Below are 25,143 nucleotides of genomic sequence, written 5' to 3'. Positions count from 1 at the left end.
AAACATTGCGCCTGGGTCATTTCTTTCCTGAATAGAGCAACTACTCACCTTAACTAGCTAAACATTTTAGAGTGCCTAACCCATACATCTGGAACACTACACTAATCCCAATCATATTTGCAGACACATTGCAGAAAATAGTCTCAGTGGTTCAGTAATAACACATGGGAACAGGTATATGCAAACAGTCCTCAAGCTAACTGGAAGATTTAGAAATATTCATCAATATGAAGTCTATGGCTGAAGGCAACTTAAAGGCAGTTGAGAGCAAGAGATTGAGAATCCAGGTAAGAATAATCACTTTTGAAATTGCACTACAGTATTTGTGTTCAAAAAAAATAAAATTAGAAAATTGTGAAGAAGATTACAGGTATTCAGATATCTTTACTTAGCTTTAAAAATTTGAATATAAAAGAACTGTATATAAAGATTATTTTACATAATTTGATCAGCAATGCAAAGCCTGAAAAGAGCCTGAAAACGCAAAGTGGGTAAAATATCAATCTTGTCATGGAAATTTTTTCAGGACCAAGCGGTAAGAACAAGTTTTGTGGGACTAACTAGAGAACTCAATTAAAAGGCTATCAAAGTAGGGCAAACTGATTGGCCTCATTCTGTGCAGTAAAATGTAATGATTCTATTGCTGCAGACTTCCAGAAATGCAGTATTATTATAAACCAATGATCTTCCAATTATTAGTTACATTCAAACTGTTCAACTATTTGTATTGATAAATATAATGTTGTTAAGGCTGTGCCATCATACACTTTGATCATTTTGTACTTGTAAGAGAATGTATCATTTTCAGAATGAGAATCAGATTTAATGTCACCAGCATACATTGTGAAATTTGTTAACAGTGGCAGCAGTGCAATAGTAAATATAGAAAATAAATTAATTACAGTAATAAATTAATTAATTATCATCATTTCCACAATCCTGAATGGGAAGTTGCAGAACCTGAGTCTCTGTACCTCCCTCTGCAATTGGATCTTCAACTTCCTAACTGGAAGACCACAATCTGTACGGATTGGTGATAACATATCCTCCTCGCTGATGATCAACACTGGTGAACCTCAGGGGTGTGTGCTCAGCCCACTCTACTCTCTACATACACATGACTGTGTGGCTAGGCATAGCTCAAATACCATCTATAAATTTGATGACGATACAACCATTGTTGGTAGGATCTCAGGTGGTGACGAGGGGCGTACAGGAGTGAGAGATGCCAACTAGTGGAGTGGTGCCACAGCAACAACCTGGCACTCAATGTCACTAAGACGAAAAAGCTGATTGTGGACTTCAGGAAGGGCAAGACGAAGGAACACATACCAATCCTCATAGAAGGATCAGAAGTGGAGAGAGTGAGCAGTTTCAAGTTCCTAGGTATCAAGATCTCTGAGGATCTAACCCGGTCCCAACATATCAATGTAGTTATAAAGAACCCAACATATCGATGTAGTTGTAAAGAAAGTTATAAAGATGCTACCATCAGGAAGAAGGTAAAGGCGCCTTAGGTCCCACACTACCAGGTTCAGGAATAGTTATTATCCTTCAACCATCAGGCTCCTGCAACAACGTGGATAACTTCACTCACCCCAGCACTGATGAATTCCACAACCTACAGACTTACTTTCAAATGAGACTCACTTTTGGGGTATTATTAATTAATTTAAATTATTATTATTATTATTATTACTACTATTATTATTGATTTGCACAGATTGTCTTCCTTCACACATTTGATGTTTGTCAGTCTTTGATATAGTTTTCCATTGATTCAATTGTATGTCTTTGTTCTATTGTGAATAATGGCTGCCAGAAAATGAGTTTCAAGGTGACATATAACATTCATTGCACAAGGGCCAAGGATGCTGCTGCCCACAATGAATATTTCTGTGCTGTTGCCTTCAGAGGCACTGATTTGGGTCACTGTGTTTATAAAAATGAAATCCTTTATTCCAAGTGATTTGTTTTCTGTAACCTGCTTTTAATTTCCCCAAATGATGAGCTATACTGGATGCCAAATGCTATGCAATCACCATGCTATACATTTTCAGAGATGATGATATATGGCAGACCTTACTATATTTTGTATTTCTAAAACCACTGCACAACATAGTGTTGTGAATAGGATAGTTCAAATTTGTGCAAGTCAACATTTTTCAGATCAACAGTGCCAGCTGCTGGAATTTGGCAGTATTGCCTCAATCTGGAAAACAGTTTGAAACATTTCTGGAATTAATGCACATGGTAAAAATAACTGAAGACAAACACAAAGACAAAAAAAGAATCAGGACAACATTCTAAATTTAAAAAATGATTGCCATAGTAATAAGAACAGAAAACAATAAAGTTGTTCACAAGTTTATTTTTTAAACTTCAAATAGAAAAGGCTAGAAAATTCAAGCTGCATCTTTGGAATGAGAAACAACAACTGTTTATAGTCATAGAGTCATAGAAAATCACAGCACAGAAACAAGCCCTTCTACCCATCTAGTCCATGCTGAAACATTTAAAATGCCTACTCCCATCAACCTGCACGGGGACCACAGCCATCCATGTACCTGTCCAAACTTCTCTTAAATGTTGAAATTGAGCTCGTATTCACCACTTGCACTGGCAGCTCGTTCCACACGCTCATCACCCTCTGAGTGAAGAAGTTTCCCCCATGTTCCCTTAAACTTTTCAGCTTTCACCCTTAACCTGTGATTGGTTGTAGTCCTGCCCAACCTCAGTGGAAAAAGCCTGGTTCCATTTACCCTATCTATACACCTCATAATTTTGTATCCCTCTATCAAATTTCCTCTCAATCTTCTATGTTCCAAGAAATAAAGTCCTAACCCATTCAATCTTTCCTTATAACTCAAGTCCACCAGACCCAGCAAAATTCTTGTAAATTTTCTCTGTACTCTTTCAACCTTATTTACATCTTTCCTGTAATGAGGAAAGGGCACACAATACTCCAAATTAGGCCTCCCCGATGTCTTCAACAACTTCAACATAACATCCCATCTTCTGTACCCAATACTTTAATTTATGAAGGTCAATATGCCCTTTCTTTATGACCCTGTCTGCCTGTGACTTCACTTTCAATGAATTATGGACCTGTATTCCCACATCCCTTTGTTCTACCGCACTCTTCAGTGCCCGACCGCTCTCTGTGGAACACCTAGCATGGTTGGTCCTACTGAAGTGCAATACCTCCCACATGTCTGCATTAAATTCCATCTGCCATTTTTCAGTGCTGATGAAGGGTCTCAGCCCAAAACGTTGACTGTTTACTCTTTTCCATTGATGCTGCCTGGCCTGCTGAGTTCCTCCAGCATGTTGTGTGCGGTGCTTTGGATTTCCAGCATCTGCAGATTTCCTCCTGTTTGTGTCATTTCCATTTTTTCAGCTGGTCTAGTTCCCACTGCAAACTGTGATAGCCTTCCTCGCTGTCCACTACACCTGCGATCTTAGGCAGTGAGGAAGGCTACCACGGTTGAAGACCCTTTGCCAGAACAAGGAAAGAGAGGAAATGAGTATTTTTTCCGTAATTGGAGGTTACGTGGGACCAGATAAACAAGTATCATGAGGACAAATTGTTAAAAATAGAGAGCACATGATGGAGAAGTAAAAAGCATTTAAATTTTTTTTAAATTACTGAAACAAATTAATGACAAATGAAAATGAGAAAACAGCATCAACTTGAGGTTAAAAAGATCAATGAGTAAAAAAATCTGAAAAATATTACAAAAAGAATACATTCCATCCCTTGAGTCTGCTTGTGCCATTCAATTTGCTCGTCTGTACTTCAAATCCCGTCATATTTCTTCAGATAATAATAATTTATTTATCAGTCTTGAATGAAGCAATTGCCACACCATTCATATATTTTTGAGGAGTGTTCCAATTTGCTACTTTCTGAATGGGAAAGGATTCCCCACTTGAATAGTTTAGCTGCACAGGTATTAGCATAAAGGGCATGCTGGACAAACTAACTTGCAAAACAAAAGCGAGCAGAGCAGCGGATACCCCTGCTGAAATCTGGAGGAAAACACACAGAGGATGCAGAGGGGGATCACAAAGTCAAGGAAAGAGGACCAGGTCGAGACAACAGAGACTTATGGAGAATAGGAGTTCGGTGGGTAATACCGTTCCGGCTGACTGGAAGTGCACTGAGAGCGGTAAGCGTAAAGCAGTTGGGTGCTTACTGTTCTGGTTAACAACAGATGGTGCAATCCGGGTCATATTACGATCGAGGAATGTGTTTGTAGACCAGATATTGAACTTTTTGCTGTTGGACTTCGGCCACATTCCACCGTGTCGTTCCTGCCTGTGGCCATCGAACGTGCAGCTCCTCCCGTGGAGGGTCAGACACCCTGAGCCAATAGACTGGTCCTGGACTTATTTTCCATCTGGCAGAGTTTGCATTTTGTTGTTTGATTGTTTGTCGTTTTTGTATTGCTATATTTACGCTCTATTCTTGGCTGGTGCGGCTGTAACCAAACCAAATTTCCGTCGGGATTAATAAAGTATATCTATCTATCTAACAAAAGGGTTGCAGGGAAATAGAATTGAAAGCTCAAATGTTGAAACTCTGTCATAAAATTAATAATCTGGGGGGGTGGGGGGCAAAGAAATCTCTTAATCTGTTGCAATCTGTCCTATTTTGCTATTCAAAGTTAGGTACATCAAAATATCTCTGAGGATTTATCCTGGGCTCAACATATCGATATAGTTGTAAAGAAGGCATGACAGCGGCTATATTTCAAGAGTTTGAGAAGATTTGGTATGTCACCAAAGGCACTCACAAATTTCTACAGATGTACTGTGGAGACTTGCAGCATGGGCAACTGCTGGTCTTCCATACAACCTTGTCCAGGCCTGCGCCCTGGACAGTGAAGACTTTCCAGGCGCAGATCCATGGTCTCGCAAGACTGTGGAGAGCACTCGAACTGGTTGCATCACCATCTGGTATGGGGGGGGGAGAGTGAGTCACTGCACAGGATTGAAAGAAGCTGGAGAAGGTTGTGAACTTAGTTTGCTCCATCATGGCAGTAGGCTCCGTAGTATCCTGGACATCTCCAAGTTGCCTCAAAAAGGCAATGTTCATCATTAAGAACCCCCTATCACCCATGTCATGCCTTGTTCTCATTGCTACCATGAGGAAGTAAGTATAGAGAAGCCTGAAGGCACACACTCAATTATTCAGGAACAGTTTTTTCCCCTCTGCCATCCAATTTCTGAAAGGACATTGAACCCATGAACACTACCTCATTAATTCACCATTTTTACTATTTTGTGTTGCAATTTCCTGCTGCCACGAAAACAACAATTTTCATGGCATGCTGGTGATTTTAAATCTGTTTCTGAATTATGCACACAAGAGATTCTGCAGATGCTGGAAGTCCAGAGAAGCACGTACAAAATGCTGGAGGAACTCAGCTCATCAGGCAGTATCTATGCAGAGGAATAAAGAGTAAACGTTTTGGGCCGAGACCCTTCATTAGGACCTTCATTGCTGTCCATTGATGCTGCCTAACCTGCTGATTTACTCTGGCATTGTGTATGTTACTCAAAATTATGTAACGACTTTTCATCATAAAATTTCAGAAGCCTCATTTTAAATCAGTGTTCTCATCATTCCCTGGGTATTATGAATTCTAAGGGATGAGAGTTATGAGTTAAAATACTCAGAAAAGAATCGATGCTTTTCTATAAAATAAACTGGAGCAAAATTCAAGAAATGATTACCATGGGTGTTACTTTGACAGATTTCCCAGCGAGCAGTTTTCCCAATCATCCTTTTGATCTCATGGCTTAGAGAAAAAAAAAGCTACCTTATCCTTGCAATTAAGATAGTTTGTATTTGCAATAAGAAGGGATCTTAAAAATACTGACTGAGCCAGTATTTTCTGTGAAATCCCTGACATGCAATAATGGAACAATGAAATAAAAGATCTTGCAAAGGGATTTGGGTTGTGTGATAAAAGTTACAAATGGCAGCAAAATTAATCCATAAATCATCACTGCTAATAATATCCCCTTTTTTGTGTGAGTATCAATCGCTTTTAATATATTATTTCTGTTCAAGGTAGCAGAATCCCACAGAAATACTTTAATATTATTTATCAGTTTTAATCCTACCCAAAAGAAATATTGAAAATGATTGATTCCATTTCTAAAAAACAAAAAGGTCATTGTTTCTTGTGGAATCTCATATTAGGTGGAATAAAATGCTTTCCTTTTCACTTATGCAGCTTTTGTAGCTAAGTTTTCCATTTCAACTCTACACAACCTGTCCATTTCCCTTTATCCCCGGTTCCTATTCAAAGTGCAAAGTACCTTTACTATCAAAGTATGTTAATGTAACACCCTGGGAAAAGTTTCACTGCTAATGTAATAGTTTATTTTTTCTGTAGCAGCAGTGTTTGGGTTATGGCTGGCGATAACAGGGGCTTCGGAATGTGCGCCATCCAATGAAGACAGTGTTTTTTCTTGTTGTGTGCCTGAGGCCAAGATACCTGAAAGGAGATCTCGTGGACACCAGAAAGGAGTGGACTTGGAGTGGGGATCGGGTGTCAACAAAGCCCGGGGAAATCGATGGAGGACCAACGGAAGGGAAACCATGAGCTCCAACTTGTGCACATTAGACTGTTTCATTAAAATGGGCCCTTTTCTTTTGTTTTACTTTACTAGTCAAATTAGCCCTTAGTCAAATTAAGAATTATAAAGCTAAATCATTTAATTGCATATAGTGCACTGTCTGTTATATCGTGGTACTGATTTGTAACAGGTAACACATTGTGCAGCATCCACCCAAACAGGAGGTTTCACACCTCAATCTCATACGTTTGATGGGGCCAGAAATTGCCTTCCCTGGACTTACACAGTCAACAGAACCTGAGGGTTACATATACACTATACGGCACTGAGATTCAACTCCTTACGGCCAGTCAAAAAACAAAAAAACCCAAACGAACCCACAAAAAAAAGGTCAAACACTCAATGTGCAGAGAAAAAGACAAATCATGCAAACAATAAGTGCAAACATAATAGCATTCTGAACTGAAATCCACAGAGAGCCTGTCCACAGACCCTTAGTTCTGTGCCGAACCAAGTAAATGATGCGGAGCAGTGAGCTGAAATGGCCCAAACCTCACCTCAAGCCCTGACACACTGACCTTTTTAATCTGACATGGATTCTAAATTGTCATCCAAACACTGGGACCAGTCGCTTCGATCAGCTCTGGGGCCTGGATCCCGCCACCTTGATTTGGCCTGTACCCAACCTTTCCAATTCGGCCCAGCACTCAAGTCGATCAAGTCTTGGGTCCTTCTCGCTCTCGGCAACGGCCCCATTGCCTCACCTCAGTTCTGACAAATCGAATTACCTCCAAGTCCAAAAGGAAGTTACAGACCTTTACTTGTGATGATCATTTAACAGAAAAGGTGATTAACAAAGTACTTAGTTGTTTTCCTTGTTTTGTTAGTCACCAGCCAGAAGTCGCTGAGATTCCCCAGCACCATTTTAAAGCAGACTAAACTTCACTAATCCTATTTCAATATATCTGAGAAGAGAAATGTATATACCATTAACCAAATATCTGTTGTCAACATAGCTTGCTCAGATCTATAATTATGCAAAAAGCAATTGAACACCTGGAATTTTTTCAGTTGATTGGAGATAGCAAGCATGGATTTTAAAGGTAAGTTCATCCCCCACAAATCTGACTGAATTTTTTGTGATGTTATTTCTATGAATTGTCTATAGCAGGGGTTCCCAACCTATTCTATGCCATGGACCAATGCCATTAAGCAAGGGGTCTGTGGACACCAGGCTGGGAGCCCCTGGTCTAAAGGAATTTGATAAAGCATCTCACGAGAGATGATTCCCTAAAGCTGAACATCATGAGACTGATGGTCTGTTACTCACCTGATCAGGAAGCAGGTACACAAATTGGCAGGCTATGATGAGGTGGGCTGCTAAAAGCTACACTCAGAGGCCATTTTATTAGGTACCTCCTGCATCTAAAAAAAGTGGCCAAGGAATGCATGCTCATGGCCTTCTGCTGCTATAGCCCATCCACTTCAGGGTTCGGAAAGTTGCACATTCAGAGATGCTCTTCTGCACGTCACTGTTGTAACACATTGTTATGTGATTTAAGGTCAACCTTCTGTCAGCTTGAACCAGTCTGGCCACTGTCCTTTGACCTCTCTCATTAACATGGCTTTTTCGCCCATAAAAGTGCCGTTCACTGGATTTTTTTTTTTGGTTGTTTTGTTTTGTTTTTAGTATCATTCTCTGTAAATTCTAGAAAATGTTATGCGTGAAAATCCCGGGAGATCGGCAGTTTCTGAGATACTCAAATCACCCCTTCTGACACCAACAATCACTCCATGGTCAAAGGTCACTTAGATCACATTTCTTCCCCACTTTGATGTTTGGTCTGAACAACAACTGGACCTTTTGACCCCTGCCTGCATGCTTTGATGCATTGAGTTGCTGCCACATGATTGGCTGATTAGATATTTGCATTAATGAGCAGGTGTACAGTTGTACCTAATAAAGTGGCCACCGTTTGTACATTGGGGCTATAAATCCAACAGGAAGTTCATGCTCTTCTGCCTCAATGATTCCACTTGGGAAAGGACACCGTAATCAGAATTCAGAAGTAGAATCAATGCATGAATTCTCCCCGTGGAAATCAGAGGCACTCTCAATGATACCTATTTTAACTTAATCAGCAGAGCAAGATAATTTTCCTGTGTGCTGTTGAGTTGGCTAATTTTGGATAACAAAGTGTGCGATTCATTTCCATTAAAAATGTCAAAAAGATGCTTGTGGCTCTGTGATATACCTTAGAAACACAAATGCTTGAAAATAAACATTCAGTTCCTGTCAGATAGTCTAAGCACCTGATTTTACTTATGGAGAATGGCTCATTGAGTAAGGTACCACAGAGCTGGTATCTTCGGAGCAATAAACCAATACGAGTCAGTGGCTTCACGAAAAGCGGATTGCAGGTGGAATGAAGTAAACAAACTGAACAGTGAATATATTTATCAGTTCACTGGGCACTTTGATAATCAAAAGCAATACAATTAATCCCTGAAGTAAATTTTTCAGGAAGTAATTTTTAAGAAGTACTTTAACCCTAATGTAAAAGTTTCAAAATATTAACTGAACTTATGTAAATAAATAAATGGAAAAATATTCCTTTGTTCTCAGACCTAGTTTTTGATGTTTTCTTTGATGCTTTCAAAGTACAATTTATTCTTCAGAACATAAAACAACAATTCCTGCTGCTGCCGGTAAGGAGTTAGTACGTTCTCCCTGTAGCCATGTGGGTTACCACCAGGGTGCTCCGATTTCCTCCCACAGCCCAAAGACTTACCAGTTGGAGGGTTAATTGGTCATTGTAAATTGTTCTGCAATTAGGTTAGGGTAAATCTGGAGTTGCTGGGCGACGTGGCTCGAAGGGCCGGAAGGGGTTACTCCGCGCCATGTCTCAATAAATAAATACCTTCCTCCAATCACCCTAAAATTATGCCCTCTCACTATTGCCATTTCGGACCTTAAAAATAGGCACGCTATCGAACATCTTAACATCTTATTCAAATCTATCGTGTCACTTCTCATCCTCTTTCACTCCAAAGAGAAAAACCCTAGCTCACTCAACCTTTCCTCATGCTCTCTAGTCCAGGCAACATCTTGGTAAATCTCCTCCGCACCCTCTCTAAAGTTTTCACATCCCTTCTGTAATGAGGCGATCAGAACTGAATACAATACTCCAAATAGTGTCAGACCAGAGCTACAACAATACTCTGCGGCTCGTGAACTCAGTCTCCCAACCAATGAAGGCCAACAAACCATACGCCTTCTTAACCACCCTATTAATTTGCGAGGCAATTCTGAGGAATCACTTGATATGGATCCCTCTGTTCCTCCACTTTGCAAAGAATCCTGCTATTAACCTTGTACTCTGCCTTCAAGTTCGATCTTCAAAGTGAATCACTTCACTTTTTTATGGATTGAACTTCATCTGCCACTTCTCAGACCAGTTTGGTATCCTATCAATGTCCCATTTGTAATACACAACCACCTTCTACACTATCCACAGCACCACCAACCTTCATGTCATCTGCAAACCTACTAACGCACCATTCTACTTTTTCATCTAAGTCATCTGTGAAAGTTACAAAGAGAAAGGGTCCCAGAACAGATCCCTGCAGAACACCACGAGTCTCAGATCTTCTCTAGGCAGTAAACGCTCCATAAATCTACCCGCAGGCAGAACTCAAAAGGAACAGCAGAAAAGTGGAAACAACTGACATACCTGATTTATCTTTCACTGTTCAATATTCAGATTATGTCAGTAACTGCTTTCTATGAGTTTTTTTCCTAGCGTATATATATATGCATGTATGTAATATTTAATAATGAACATTAGATTAGATTAGATTATAAGGACACACAGTCCTCTTTTATTGTCATTTAGTAATGCATGCATTAAGAAATGATACAATATTCCTCCAGTGTGATATCACAGAAACACAGAACAAACCAAGACTGAAAAACTGACAAAAACCACATAATTATAACATATAGTTACAACAGTGCAAACAATACTGTAACTTGATGAAGAACAGGCTGTGAGCACGGTAAAAAAGTTCAAAGTCTCTTGAAAGTCCCACATCTCACGCAGACGGGAGAAGGAAGAAAACTCTCCTTGCCATACCCAACCACAGTCCGACTCTGAGTCGTCTGAAAACTTCGAGCTCCAACCAGCCCTCCGACACTGAGCACCGAGCACCGAGCACCATCTCTGCCGAGCGCTTCAACCTCAGCCCCAGTCGCCAGCAGCAGGCAAAGCCGAGGATTTTGGGGCCTACCCTCCGGAGATTCTCGATCGCACAGTAGCAGCAGCAGTGAACCAGGCATTTCAGAAGTTACTCCAGATGTTCCTCCGTGCTCTCACGGCTGTCTCCATCAAATCAGAATTGTGCTCGGCCCCTATTTATCAAATATGATATCATTTCACCGGGGAGGCTACGCGCACTACGTCGCGCCACCATCTTCTCCTCCCTCATGTCAAATGAATGGATATTAACATTAAGATTCAAAGATTCAAAGCACACTATTATCAAAGAATGTATAAATTATACACCTATAAATTTGTCTGCATATAGGCAGTCACCAAGCAAGAAACTTGAATAACCCAATTAAAAAAAAAGACCAAAAACCACCACACAGAGAAAGAGAAAAAAAACACATTGTACCAACAGCATCCCAAGCCAGACTGAGTCCAGATCCGCTTCCAGAGCAGTCAGTGTAGGCTCAAGCCAAGCTTCGGTCCACAGTTTTCACACCAGCAGGGCAGGGAACGCACAGCAGCCAGCTCAGTACACAGCCCTGGCTCCGCAGAGTAAGGGATGAAATCAGCCCGACCCTTGCCTCTGTACTCAACACTTGGGCTTTCGGTCTAACTGGGCAGGCATTTAAATTGACCAAGCACCAAGTAGTGTCACATTCTAGGACCTGGATCCCGGAGCCCCGATACACCTGTTCGCCCTGCCTGAAGCCATTCTCGATCTCACCAAATTGGCTCGGCGCTTAGAGTGATCCAACCTCACACCCGGGTTAGGTGGACGGGCATCGAAACACTTCCACATCAACTCCTCTCTAAGTCACTCACTCCATCTCCGACAATAATATGAATCCCATCTGTGAACTCACTGCTCAAACATGTTGCACCTGACAATGCCTCAGCATGGTTCAACCCCCAAACCAACCTCACCTCCGCCTGCCTCCTCACTGTCTGTGCCGATAGTTCACCACAATTTGCTTCATATAAGATATTACAAGAAATGCTTTTGGTCGATTTCTTGCCTTATGACTTACCAGTAAGCTGTCGCACCCCTTAGGTGGTGCCATCTTAAACCGGAAAGAGCCTGATGTTTGAGGAGTTGTAATGGTACTTGAGCCTGGTAGTGCGAGTCCTGAGGCTCTTGTACCTTCTACCTGATGGCAACAGAGTGAAGAGAACACGGCCTGGGTGGTGAGGATCTTTGATGATGGATGCTGCTTTTCCACAGCAGCGTTTCATGTAGATGTGTTCAATGGTTGGGAGGGCTTTACCCGTGACAGACAGTGCCGAACCCTCAACCTTCTGTAGGATTTTCCACTCAAAGACATCGGTGTTCCCATACCAGGCCAGTCCACCACACATCTATAGAAGTGTGCCCCAAACCCTAATCTTCAGTGTTACATGACCATGGTTTCGTTTACTGTGGGTGTCACTTTAAAATGCCTGGATGAGGCAGGACTATGACGTCAGTATAACAAGCTGCATCAGACCGCTGGGACTTTCAGAGAGGAGGGAAAAGAGAGAGGGAGAGTTAAGGCTCCATATTGCTACAGTAATGGGTGAAGTTTTATACTTTCCCATGCCCAAAGGACTGGGTGAGTGAGTGGCACACAGTGCACATTGGATGTGTGACTGTCACTTTGTATGATCTATATGTGGATTTTGTTGGAGTATCCTGTGGCAACCACTTTTGTTAACCCTTACCTGGATTCGGGTGTGCGACATGGTAACCACTTGTGCGAAGGGATATTCCGTGGCTGTCACCTTTGGGGATATTTCTACGTGGATTTCGGGATGACTCGATGGATAAGATCTTCGGCGACTGTTACTTTGTTTTCCCAGCGTGGAACCTGCGGAATTCTTCGTAATCGACTCCTTTCTATATTTTAATATGGATTTACAAGTTTCTCCCCTCACTTATTTCTACGTGGATTACTGGACCTTTCTAGTTTGCCATCTTAAGACTTTAAGACCTATTCCTAAGCTGAACAGTTTGGGAGCCACACACACATAACACTGTTAACTTCTGTTTATTTCGTTTAATTGTCTATATTTTTGAGTAGATACTAATAAATACTTAAACCCTGGCTCAGTTTGTGATCTATTGCTGCTGGTGCATAACATCAGTCAAAATAGAATCAACAAACATCAATAATTAGGTTGATGGCTGTCTTCATTTTGTATAACTTCACTACTTTTCCACGGAAGGAATGGTATTTTTGTATATCCTACTATGAATAAAACTAACCAGCAGCCCACTTCCCACAAAGTAACCAGCATTTTTACTTCCAGTAAGAACAGCCAATGTCTCAAAATAATCTTTACATGAACCCTCTCAGTTTTACTAAATGTTACGCACCCATTCTGCAGCTTCACTAATTTTATTTTTTGACAGTATTGCATCATGAGTACGATCTTCAAACTACTGCATTTAAACACATCAAGTTGCTAACAGTATCCAACAAGTCAACAACAAATCACTCAAAATGCATTCCTTCCCATTCACTAAAGACACATGAAATTAAGCTACTGGCCAGAGCATCTTCAATTTCTTAAGTACTGTATATTCACCACTCTTAGCTAAAAATAAGGACTGTTACATTTCCCATTATATAGTTATATATTCAACATGTAAATTCGTTTTAATGATATTAAGTTATTAATATTTTAGAGACAATCTAGAGACAACCTTGCATGCCTCAATGACCCAGGGAACTGGAGTAAGGGCTTTATGCTTTGGCTCTTGGTAGGGTCACCCATGCCAAACAGGGTCAAAGGATAAAGACCAGACTAAGAGTGCTCCACTGATCCTCCAGGTTCATGAGGGTTCAGCTCAGGGCTAACAACCCTGATTGGACAAACGATACTGTTACAGAAACAGCAATATGTATGCAACGGTATTCTTGAATCTCCACCCCGTTTAACATGACTGACAGTAATGAAAACTGAGAGGAAGCTACTGACACGATGAAGCGTCTTCACCGCTGTCCTATGCCAGCAGGCATAATGGGCAGACAAATAAATATTGACAAAGTGACCTCAATGTATTTGTACTCCCACTCCAGTCCCTTTATGGATTTGTCCTTGATCAAGTAACTTAGAACAGCAATTTCAAAGGCCCAATTTCCAAAACAATAGCTTGCGTGCTTGATGATGAACAGTCCATCCCATTACAAGTAACAGGACGGTGGGCCTCAACAATTTTGCTCATTGTGTGAGATGTAAAATTTCAAGCCAAAGAAATTTTAAGTATGAGTTCTTAGCTGCAGATTGTAACTATAACTAATTCATGCTTCTATTTCAAGAGAAATCGTAATTGGAAGGATAGAGAGTTTGTTTCTCATCCATTTTAGAACTAATATGGATGGGTTGAACAACAATTAGACTGCTTGAAAAAAGACAACTAAACCCTTATCAGCATTACAATCCCTATACCTTAAAATTTTGGTTACAATGCATTTGAGTAAGGAATGGATGTCCTTAATACAAATGGATTTTCGGTCAGTGTAAGACAGATTTGCTCAAAGTTGTTTATGATGCTGGCAACTACAATTAAAACCAGTTTAGAAAAGGGATGTGATTGTAATTCTTTAAACAGAGTAGGGATTGAATGTAGTCCTTTCAGATGGATTCTTTGAAATGGGTGGGTGTGGTAGGAAAAAAAATCAATACGTTTAAGTACTCTCTCTGAAATATAAACTGTCCAGATGCCTGTCATCATCCTCTGAAATAAAGTGCTCAGCTTGCAATTACAAAGTTGCTAAAGTGCTTTAAAAGCCAGTTGATGAGTGTCTGGAAGGACTTGCACAGAATTAATGATTTTTTTTCATGTTCATCCCGTGTTGATCCTCATCTTATACACTTCAATTAAATCAACTCTCCGTTTTCCAACGAGAACAACAATAGTTTCTCCACAAAAATATCTTTGTTCCATTCTAGAAATATCAGCCAAAGTCATAGAAACATACAGCATGGAAACTGTTTCTTTGATGCAGCAAAGCTACTTCAAGTAACTAAAGTACATTAATCTTATTTCATTCTCCCATCAACTCCTGCCAGATTAAGCTCACCCTTACACTTGGGGCAATTTGAAATGGCCTGATAACACACACATTTTTTCTCTAACACTATGGCAGTTGTGCACGCCTGACCATGGACCAACCTGCATTCACGATTGCATCAATTTCCAGCTTTGTGAGATCCTCCTGTAAGAGTGAAACCTTTTCATTCAGAATGTCATCCTTCTTGTAGTGTGTTGCTGGCTGCTTCAACTCTTCCGCTGCAAAAACATAACAAAAATAGAAAGAAAACGTGAATCACGAATATCAGAATTTTCAACCATTTTTCAAAAGGAAGGCATAGCTGACAGAAACATCTAGAAAATAGCCATTGCCTCGCTTTTCACAGAACATAGAACAATGACCATCATGTACTAGATGTGCCACCATGATGCCAGTCTAAACTAATCCCATCTGACAGCACGTATCCATGCCTGTCCATGTGTCCTGGCAGGGGAGGGACCATGATCAGAAATGTAGTTCTCCCAGGATGAGGATATCCCATTGCACTTCGGGTGTGCAGATGCCCGCGATGTCCCCAAGTGTGGGAAACTCGACTGCAAAATCATGGGGGACCACATTCACACTCTATTCAGGCTCTTGAATAAAAGGGGATAACTACACCCAACTTCACTTGTCCCATCATTGATATGTTCCCACAACCAATAACTCTTTATCTCATTATCTCATGTTCTCGTTATTTATTTATATTAGCATTTGCAGTTTGTTCTGTTTTCTTCCTTTCGTTGACCTGTTATAGCTACTTTTCTACAGATTTGCTGAGTATTCCTACAAGAAAATGAATCTCAGGATTATATATGGTGACATATATGTACTTTGACAATAAAATTTAATTTGAACTTTGAACTTCAAAATGCCTCTTAAATGTCGCTATTGTTTCCGCTTCTACCGCCTCCTCTGGTGTTCCAGATACCTACCATTCTTGGTATAGAAATCTTTGCCTCCTGAATCTTTAAACTTTCTTCCTCACACCTTTTTTATGCCATGGACTCCTATCATTAATTGAATGGTTTGTGGACCCCAGGTTGGGAACCCCTACCTTAAACCTATGCCTTCAAATTTGACATTTTCACCCTGGGGAAAAGACTCTGACTAACTACATATCAATACCTCCCATAACTTTCTATATGTCTATCAGTTCTCTCCTCATCCTCCAGTTCCCTAGAGAAGATAATCCAAATTAATCCAACCTCTCCTTATAGTTAATACACTCCAATCCAGGAGACACTCTGGTGAATCTCTCTAGCACCCTCTCCAAAGCCTTCACATCCTTCCTATAATCCAAATGTGGCGGAACCAAAGTTTCATATTTCTGCAACAAGACTTTTCACCTTTTATACTCAGTGTTACAAACAATGAAGGCAAATTCCGATTCCCATTCCCTTTCCGACATGTTGGCCCATGGCCTTCTCTTGTACCATGATGAGACCATCCTCAGGGCAGAAGAGCACCACCTTATATTCCATCTGGGTAGCCTCCAACTTGATGGCAAGAATATCCATTTCTCTTCCAGTTAAAAAAAATCCCTCCCCCTGCCCCTTCCCTCTTCTTCCAACACTCCAGTTGTTTACCTCTTCTCACCACCAATCACCTCCCACTGGGTACTCCTCCCCTTCCCTTTCTCATATGGTCCGCTCTCCTCCTATCAGATTCCTTCATCTCCAGCCCTTCATCTTTCCCATCCACCTGACTTTACCTATCATCTTCAAGCTATCCACCTTCTCCTCCCCCCATCTTTTTATTCTGGCATCTTCCCCCTTCCTTTCCAGTCCTGAAGAAAGGTCTCAGCCCGAAACGTCAACTGTTTACTCATTTCCATGGATGCTGCCTGACCTGCTGAGTTCCTCCAGCATTTTGTGTGTGTCGCTTTGGATTTCCAGCATCTCAAAGGTTCATTTACGATCAAAAGTATACAATTCTGAAATTCTTCTTCTCTGGGTAGCCATGAAACCAAGAAAAGAAAGGAAGCACAATCATCACCCCCAAATCCACCCCCCCGCACAAAAAACCGGACAAAAACGGAACGGGCACATCAACACCCAAATCCCCACATGCACAAAAAACATGAGAAAGATCAGGCGAAAGACACAGAATACAAAAATACTATAAGAAAAAGTGTACAGTCCAAAACCACATCCAAAATGTAGAAAACCTAGGCAGCAATCTCTGGACACAGCAACAGGCTCTCCCCTCTCTGGGTAGCCCAGCAGAGTGATCCTCAGTAATCAAAAAGCCAGCACTCACCCTCCACACTTGCCTCGATGCTTCAAACTCCCTCATCGCTTTAATCATGGCACAATGGAAGTATTAGTCAGCAAAACAGAGTTAAACATTGGCTTGCGCCCCATCCCACAGCCTGCCCACCATGAGATTTGTGCATACTGCCTCTGTCTCCCAGAATCCTCTCAGAAGCACTGGAGTGCTGAAGCACCCAAGCATCTCCAAACTTCCACATCTGGCTCAATGTCTCAATCTCCATCGTCACTTTACTAAGCGAGCAATGAAAGCTTTAATCGGCAAAATGGAGTCAAACATCAGCTCAAGCCCTGAGCTGTCCCACTGCCTCTGCTTCCTGGAATCTTCTTGGAGACTGCAGAGTGCTGGAACACCCAAACAATCTCCAAACTGCAAATCACAGTCTCCAACAGTTCCAGAGTCACATGCAAGACGAAAACGAACACAAAAGACAATATCAACTTATTCTACTGTCCATATATAAAATCTCCACTCCTTCTGAACAATCTAGTTTTAATTTCTGAAGGAGTATTTTCGTTAAAAGTTTCTGAACTGTGAAACCTCTTGATTATGAGACAATAATATAAACCACATCTGAGTGGCTCTCCTAATAGCTTCTGCTAAACCTTCCACAAGCAGTTTGGTTTCATGATCTATCCAGCAGGTGTCGATCAAAGGAGCGTTGTATGCAGGCACCGTCTTGTCCGGAAGATCTGCAGAATTTCTTATACTTATGAAGTCAAGTGTGTTGTATTCCTTTTTTACCACCATGCACACTCATTTTGGAGCTTCTGGGGAATCCCAAGATTCCTCCCCCTCCCTGCCCCCCCCCCCCATAGTCCAATGGTCCAGCCTTTTACTAACAGCTTCTCTCTTGTATTTGATTCCCAAATGTATCACCTCACTCTTCTGGATTAATCTCCATCTGACATTTCTCTACCTATACTTCCAACTGATCTATGTCCCGCTGTATTCTTTAACAAAGTGAAAATTGATCTGGCTTATTGAAAATAAAGTATAAATTTTGTATTTATTTGTCTGGTTCCTTCTCACTGCCCCTTTCATCACTGCCATTTAGGACAACAATGAAGGTCTTCCACCTCTGGCAGTGTTCAGGGCTTCCTTCATCATCTCATTAGCTTACTCTCCGTTTTCACTACTGTCAGTCACGCAAGTCCCAGGTGGAGACTCAGGAATACTATCGCACGTACTGTTGTAGAAGGCTTCTTCATTGCTGTTTCCATAACAGTTTCATTTTACCAGTCAGGGTTGTTATCCCTGAACTGAAACCGCACCCCAACCCACCCCCACCAAACCGCTGTTAGTCTGGCCTCTACCCTTTGACCTGTTTTGCATGGGTGAGCCTACCAAAAGCCAAACCATAAAGCCCTGGCTCCAGCCAACACAGCTCTCTGGTTCACTGAGACAATGACAAGGTTGTGGTCTTCTTGGAGGTCTTCAGGTTCTTAATACCTCCCAAAATATTTTAAAGTCAGCAAAGTACTGCTAAAATAGAAGACTGCAGAGAGACATTGATGAGATGCAGAAGTGGGCTGAGAAGTGGCAGATGGAGTTCAACCTGGAGAAGTGTGAGGTGGTACACTCTAGAAGGACAAACTCCAAGGCAGAGTACAAAGTAAATGGAAGGATACTTGGAAGTGTGGAGAAGCAGCGGGATCTAGGGGTACATGTCCACAGATCCCTGAAAGTTGCCTCACAGGTAGATAGGGTAGTTAAGAAAGCTTATGAAGTGTTAGCTTTCATAAGTCGAGGGATAGAGTTTAAGAGTCACGGGGTAATGATGCAGCTCTATAAAACTCTGGTTAGGCCACACTTGGAGTACTGTGTCCAGTTCTGGTTGCCTCACTATAGGAAGGATGTGGAAGCATTGGAAAGGGTACAGAGGAGATTTACCAGGATGCTGCCTGGTTTAGAGAGTATGCATTATGATCAGAGATTAAGGGAGCTAGGGCTTTACTCTCTGGACAGAAGGAGGATGAGAGGAGACATGATAGAGGTATACAAGATAATAAGAGGAATAGATGGAGTGGACAGCCAGCGCCTCTTCCCTAGGGCACCACTGCTCAATACAAGAAGACATGGCTTTAAGATAAAGGGTGGGAAGTTCAAGGGGGATATTAGAGGAAGGTTTTTTACTCAGAGAGTGGTTGGTGCGTGGAATGCACTGCCTGAGTCACTGGTGGAAGCAGATACACTAGTGAAATTTAAGAGACTACTAGACAGGTATATGGAGGAATTTAAGGTGGGGGGTTATATGGGAGGCAGGGTTTAAGGGTTGGCACAACATTGTGTGCCAAAGGGCCTGTACTGTGCTGTACTATTCTATGTTCTATGTTCTAAATTCAATAACCTAATTCCATCCTGCAAGGACCGTAACAGTGAAAACCCAAAGAACATGGGATGAACTGAATCACACGTCTCACAACATGTATTAGAGCATAAGTGTCCAAAATAGTGACAGATATGAAATAAGCCATCCACCATGGTGTTTTGTCATCTCCATAGGCATGAGGATCCAGGAATCAGGTGCAGGCAAATGAAGGTGGATGCTTGGTGGTTGATATGGACATGGTGGCCCAGAAGGCCTGTTTCTATGCTGTACAACTCTATATCACTCTGCATTTACAAAGTGTACAAATGCTCACAAGTACCAGAGCACCTTCTAGATAGATAGATAGATAGATAGACATACTTCATTGATCCCGAGGGAAATTGGGTTTCGTTACAGTTGCACCAACCAATAGAGTATAAACATGGGTGTTCTCTAAACACCCATGGTGTCTAACTAGAGAAGTTATTCTTTGAAATAGAAACGCTTCAAAAATAAAAATCTATGATCCATATTTCATATATTGTAGTATGGCCAAGATTATCTTTGCAGTGCCAACACTGTATTTAATCTATCAGGTTTAAGCTTGGGTGACTAAATAACTCACATGCAAGTAAGTTATTAGTGAGTTTACAAGGCAATCTGGAGTAAAATTTTTAAATATATTTGACATCTAGCCAAAGCACCCTCATAACTGCAAGTATATATGTCGGGTCTCAAAATCAATTTAAAATTAATTTTATCTTGGCAATAAACTGGACTGCATAATTTATACTTCCCAGGAATGTAATAAATGGAATCTGCGAGTTGCAGCGCAGTGCATGACAACATCAACTTATCCTGCCACCCATATATAAAATCTACGCTCCTTCTGAACAATCTAGTTTTAATTTCTGAAGGAGTGTTTTTGTTAAAATTTCTTGAACTGTGAAATCTCTTGATTATGGGACAGTAATATAAACCACATCTGAATGATTCTCCTAATAGTTTCTGTTAAACCTTCCATAAGCAATTTGATCAAATTAATGCCTTTACATGCATTTATGTAACGCTTACCAAACTCTGGAAGCCAATTGATCATTGCCAAATGATTCAAATGAATCTTTAAGCCATAAAACTTGTGTTCATTTTGTGTTTGATTAAATGGTTTAATAAAATTCTAAATGACTTTATGGTATTTATGTAAAATTTCTTTCTTTAGTGCCTAGTGCAATAAAAGTTCACTTGAGTGGTTATACAAATATTAGAATGGGTGCCTATTCAGAATTTATTCCTCAGGAATTCTGAAAGTGAGATGGAGATTCTTTTACATTGACATAATTAGACTGTAGTCTAATTCATGCAAATTTATGATAGTATTTACTTTCAATGCTGGTCACTTCCCTCTGTGCAAAGGTGTTAGGTGGGAGTTCAGTGAAGATATCTGTAGAAGCCACGTATCTATTTTCTGTCTGTATTGTATTTTATGTTGAGTGTTTTATTATAGGTAGTTAGTCACGTGGATTGGGGCATAGTACGAGCAAAGAGTTTAGTTACAAATTTGTGCTTTGCCTTTACCTCAGTCAAGTTTGGGTAGAGCTAGGGAATGGGCCGGTGGTGATATCCCCGCGCCTTGTGGTGCATTGCGCAGTAACTTGGGGTTTCTTTAACATTTGTTTCTGTTTTTTTAAAGAGGCCGAGTTGCTAGCTTGAAGCTCAACCCAGCATGGATGGAAAACGTACAAGAAGCCAGCCAGATTTGAACCCAGACCATCCATCTCAAAGTTTGGTGCTGATGCCACTACACTACCAGCCAGCATATATATTTTTGTTGACTATTTAAATATGCCTGCACACTCTTAAATACATTTAAGAATACTTGGCTGAAGTACATTTAAATACACTAAAACTGCTTATTTTGTCATATTGCTAGTTTTATCATTTTATAATTAGTTTTTATCATTTCAAGATTGTTCGTCTTGCTGGCTGCTTAATAAAAGATTGTAACAGAAGATCAAGAGCAGCACAAATTTGACTGGGCATCAGTGAAAGTCATGGCACAAACAAACATGCGGCATGCAAGAGAATTCCTAGCAGGGTGGTTTATCACAAACAATTTTGTAAGCAGACATGTAACCTTGATTCTATCTATGAGCCAATGCGGGCAAAATTCTAGACCACAATGCACAGAGTTCACCACGCAACCAATCAGTGATGAGATCTCCCCCCATATCACAACTGAGTTTCCGTAATCAGGGTCAATCAGCTAATTGATGTGTACTGTGTATCAAGGCCAAGCATTCAGAGGACACACCACCAATTAACAGCGTACCGATGACGTCTCCTCGTATGGTGATGGAACATTTGCAAATGAATTGCCAAGATCAGAGGAAAAACTCAACCCAACCATCAACACCCGAGCTACAAATTTCTGAATTATTTCCATACTTTCAAGTTTGTCATTATGGAGAGCACACGTGCTGCCTAGTCTCTGAGCAGTTTTGGTTTGTTTTCAAGTAACTGCTGCAATATCCTCAATACAAAGGTATAATTTCATACACACAATTCCCAAAATAAGTAATGGGAGTGATAAATAGATAACTCACAATGTTGAGGATAAGAAACAGTAAAAATCAAAATCAATGAAAACATTACTTGTTATAGTGACACGATACTGGGCAAATTTTTCTCCTTAACGCTATTAAGATTGCTTTGAAACCGCACTGCAGTGAACATCGGGGTTCCAGAAATGTAATGAAGTAAAATGTTGCATTCCCTCGTATACCTAGCTAAACAAGGCGACTATAAAATGATCCATAAATTCACCAATGACACAGCTATTGTTGGCAAAAATCTCAGATGGTAACAAGGAGACAAGATAGTTCACCTCAGCGTCAGCAAAATCAAGAGGTTGGTTGTGGACTTCAGGAAGGGGAAGTCAGGAGGACACACACACCAGTCCTCATCAAGGGCTCAGCAGTGGAAAGGGTGAGCAAATTCAAGTTCCTGAGTGTCAACATCTCTGAAGATGCAAATACAAAGAAGGCACACCAGCGGCAAAATCTCCTTAGGAGCTTGAGGAGGTTTGGTACATCACCGAAGACACTCATAAATTTCTACAGATGTACTGTGGAGAGCACTCTAACTGGCTGCTTCACCATCTGGTATGGGGGCAACGATGCACAGGATCGTAATAAGCTGCAGAGCTTTGAAAGTTCAGCCAGTGGTATCACTGACATTAGCCTCCCCAGCATCCAGGACAATGCCCCAAAAAGGCAGCATCCATCATTAAGAAGACCCGAGCACCATTCAGATGAAACAGGTTTTACTTTATCCATACATAGCTATCCATTACAAGCACACACAAAATGCTGGGGAACTCAGCAGGTCAGGCAGCATCTGTAGAGGAGAATAAAGGCACAAGCTTTAGAATGCATTAGCAGTATAATTTGTGTTCTACAAAATAAGCCAACAATAGCCTTCATATTTAAAATGCAGAAAATAAAGCTTGGCGTTTTAATGTACTTGACAGTATAATTTTCTTTGAAAGGGTTATTTAGCTCATTTGTCCTGCAGATTCAATAATAAATATCTTTTTCTTCTTCTTCAGCTCATCATCCCTTCTGGTGCATAGGCTACGAACAGCAGCTTACCAGCATCCTCTGTCCTAGATCTTTCAAAGCATCGAAGATCCTTCCTCTCCAGGCATGAAGTCTTTGGAGCTTCCGTTGGCATTTCGGTTCCACTGTTTTTTTTTACGGGATGGGATTGCTAGCCCCGTGCCCAACCCTCCTCCTTTCATAGCCAGGCTTGGGACCATCCATAGCAGAGTTAATAATACACATGTTCAAAGGATTTTACCAAAGTATGATCAACACCTGCTACTGACAGCAACTGAGAGAAGGTGGTTGAAAGAAGGATAATTTTTCTGGCCAGAAATTATCAAGTGGAGTGGGCTGTCACCTGCCAATATACTGTGAAGAAAGATTACATTTTGAGTTCCAAGTCATACCCAAGACAATTCAGCAGCTTATAAAAATATATGAAATAAAAGCATCATTAGACCTTATGGTTCAACCTACACTTACATAATTAATATTGATTAAAAATGGACAACATTCCCGTACTTCCTTGTGGCAGCTCACTAATCGCAAGTCAATCTTTAAACCATACAAGTATAATTTATTCCCAATGCCATGAACTCATACTTTGCATTGACTTTTTATGTGGCATATTTTTGAATGTCTTTTGGAAAACCAAATACTCTAACATCAACTGGTTTCCACCCGCAAAAATTTTCTCCTAATTTATCTTTTTAAAATCAGACCACATTAATACTGTAACAACAGGAATTCTGCAGATGCTGGAAATTCAAGCAACACACATCAAAGTTGCTGGTGAACGCAGCAGGAAAGGCAGCATCTCTAGGAAGAGGTACAGTCGACGTTTCAGGCCGAGACCCTTCATCAGGACTAGATGAAGGGTCTCGGCCTGAAACGTCGATTGTACCTCTTCCTAGAGATGCTGCCTGGCCTGCTGCATTCAACAGCAACTTTGATGTGTGTTGCCACATTGATACTGCTTGACTGCATAATGGTAATAACCTTCTCAAAAGTGAACTCCAGCCTTTTTCCAATCACTGATATCAACCTAACTAGTCTAAAGTTTCCTCTTTCAGATCATAACTAGTGCGCCTACTGTTTCTGCAGTTATTCATTTTAGTATGCTGGGATGCAGCTAATTGGGTTTGTGGAATTTGCCAGCTTTTCATCGCCATCATTTTGCATTGTACTTATTCTCCAACAACGATGGTTTTAAGTTCATTCTTCACTTTCACTCTGATTTTGTTCTATAACTGAGATGCTTTTAGTACCTTTCGTCAAACTACTGGTTCAAAACCATTCCTTAAGTTCCATCATTAATTTCCCAAACATCCAGTTACACTTTTTATACTTCAGAAGTTCCTACTGTTTCTGTAGTTCTTGTCACACTTTCATGGTTTATTTCCTCCTTTAAATTATCCTTTGCAAGTTACTAGAATTTTATCAACCACTGATCCTGCCAACATAGTATATTTTCTTTCAATTTGATACCAACCTTTCTCTCACACACTCTTTCTCTCACTCTCCTTTTTCTCCCTCTGTCCCTCTGAATATACCTCTTGCCCATCCTCTGGGTCCCCCCCCCTTTGTCTTTCTTCCCGGACCTCCTGTCCCATGATCCTCTCGTATCCCCTTTTGCCTATCACCTGTCCAGCTCTTGGCTCCATCCCTCCCCCTCCTGTCTTCTCCTATCATTTTGGATCTCCCCCTCCCCCTCCAACTTTCAAATCCCTTACTCACTCTTCCTTCAGTTAGTCCTGATGAAGGGTCTTGGCCTGAAACGTCGACTGCACCTCTTCCTACAGATGCTGCCTGGCCTGCTGCGTTCACCAGCAACTTTGATGTGTGTTGCTTGAATTTCCAGCATCTGCAGAATTCCTGTTGCCAACCTTAATTCACCTGGTTAACCGTGGTGAATCTTCCAACTTATAAAGTCTTTATCAATGTAACGCATCTTTGTTAAGAATTACAAAACATCTCCTTTAATGCCTGCCACTTTTGCCTCAATACCTCCTTGTGCAATTGGATCCTCGATTTCT

General features: G+C 40.9%; 1 pseudogene; it reads left to right on the top strand.

Moving 5' to 3' along the window:
* The first annotated feature begins 15,357 nt into the window (after positions 1-15,357).
* LOC140189363 (U1 spliceosomal RNA) lies at positions 15,358-15,484 on the top strand (annotated as a pseudogene).
* The last annotated feature ends 9,659 nt before the right edge of the window (positions 15,485-25,143 follow it).

The sequence above is a fragment of the Mobula birostris genome, chromosome 28 (assembly GCF_030028105.1).
Source record: "Mobula birostris isolate sMobBir1 chromosome 28, sMobBir1.hap1, whole genome shotgun sequence".
NCBI lineage: Eukaryota > Metazoa > Chordata > Chondrichthyes > Myliobatiformes > Myliobatidae > Mobula > Mobula birostris.
Note: the sequence above shows the minus strand (reverse complement) of the source record. Positions and strands in the feature narration are given on the sequence as shown.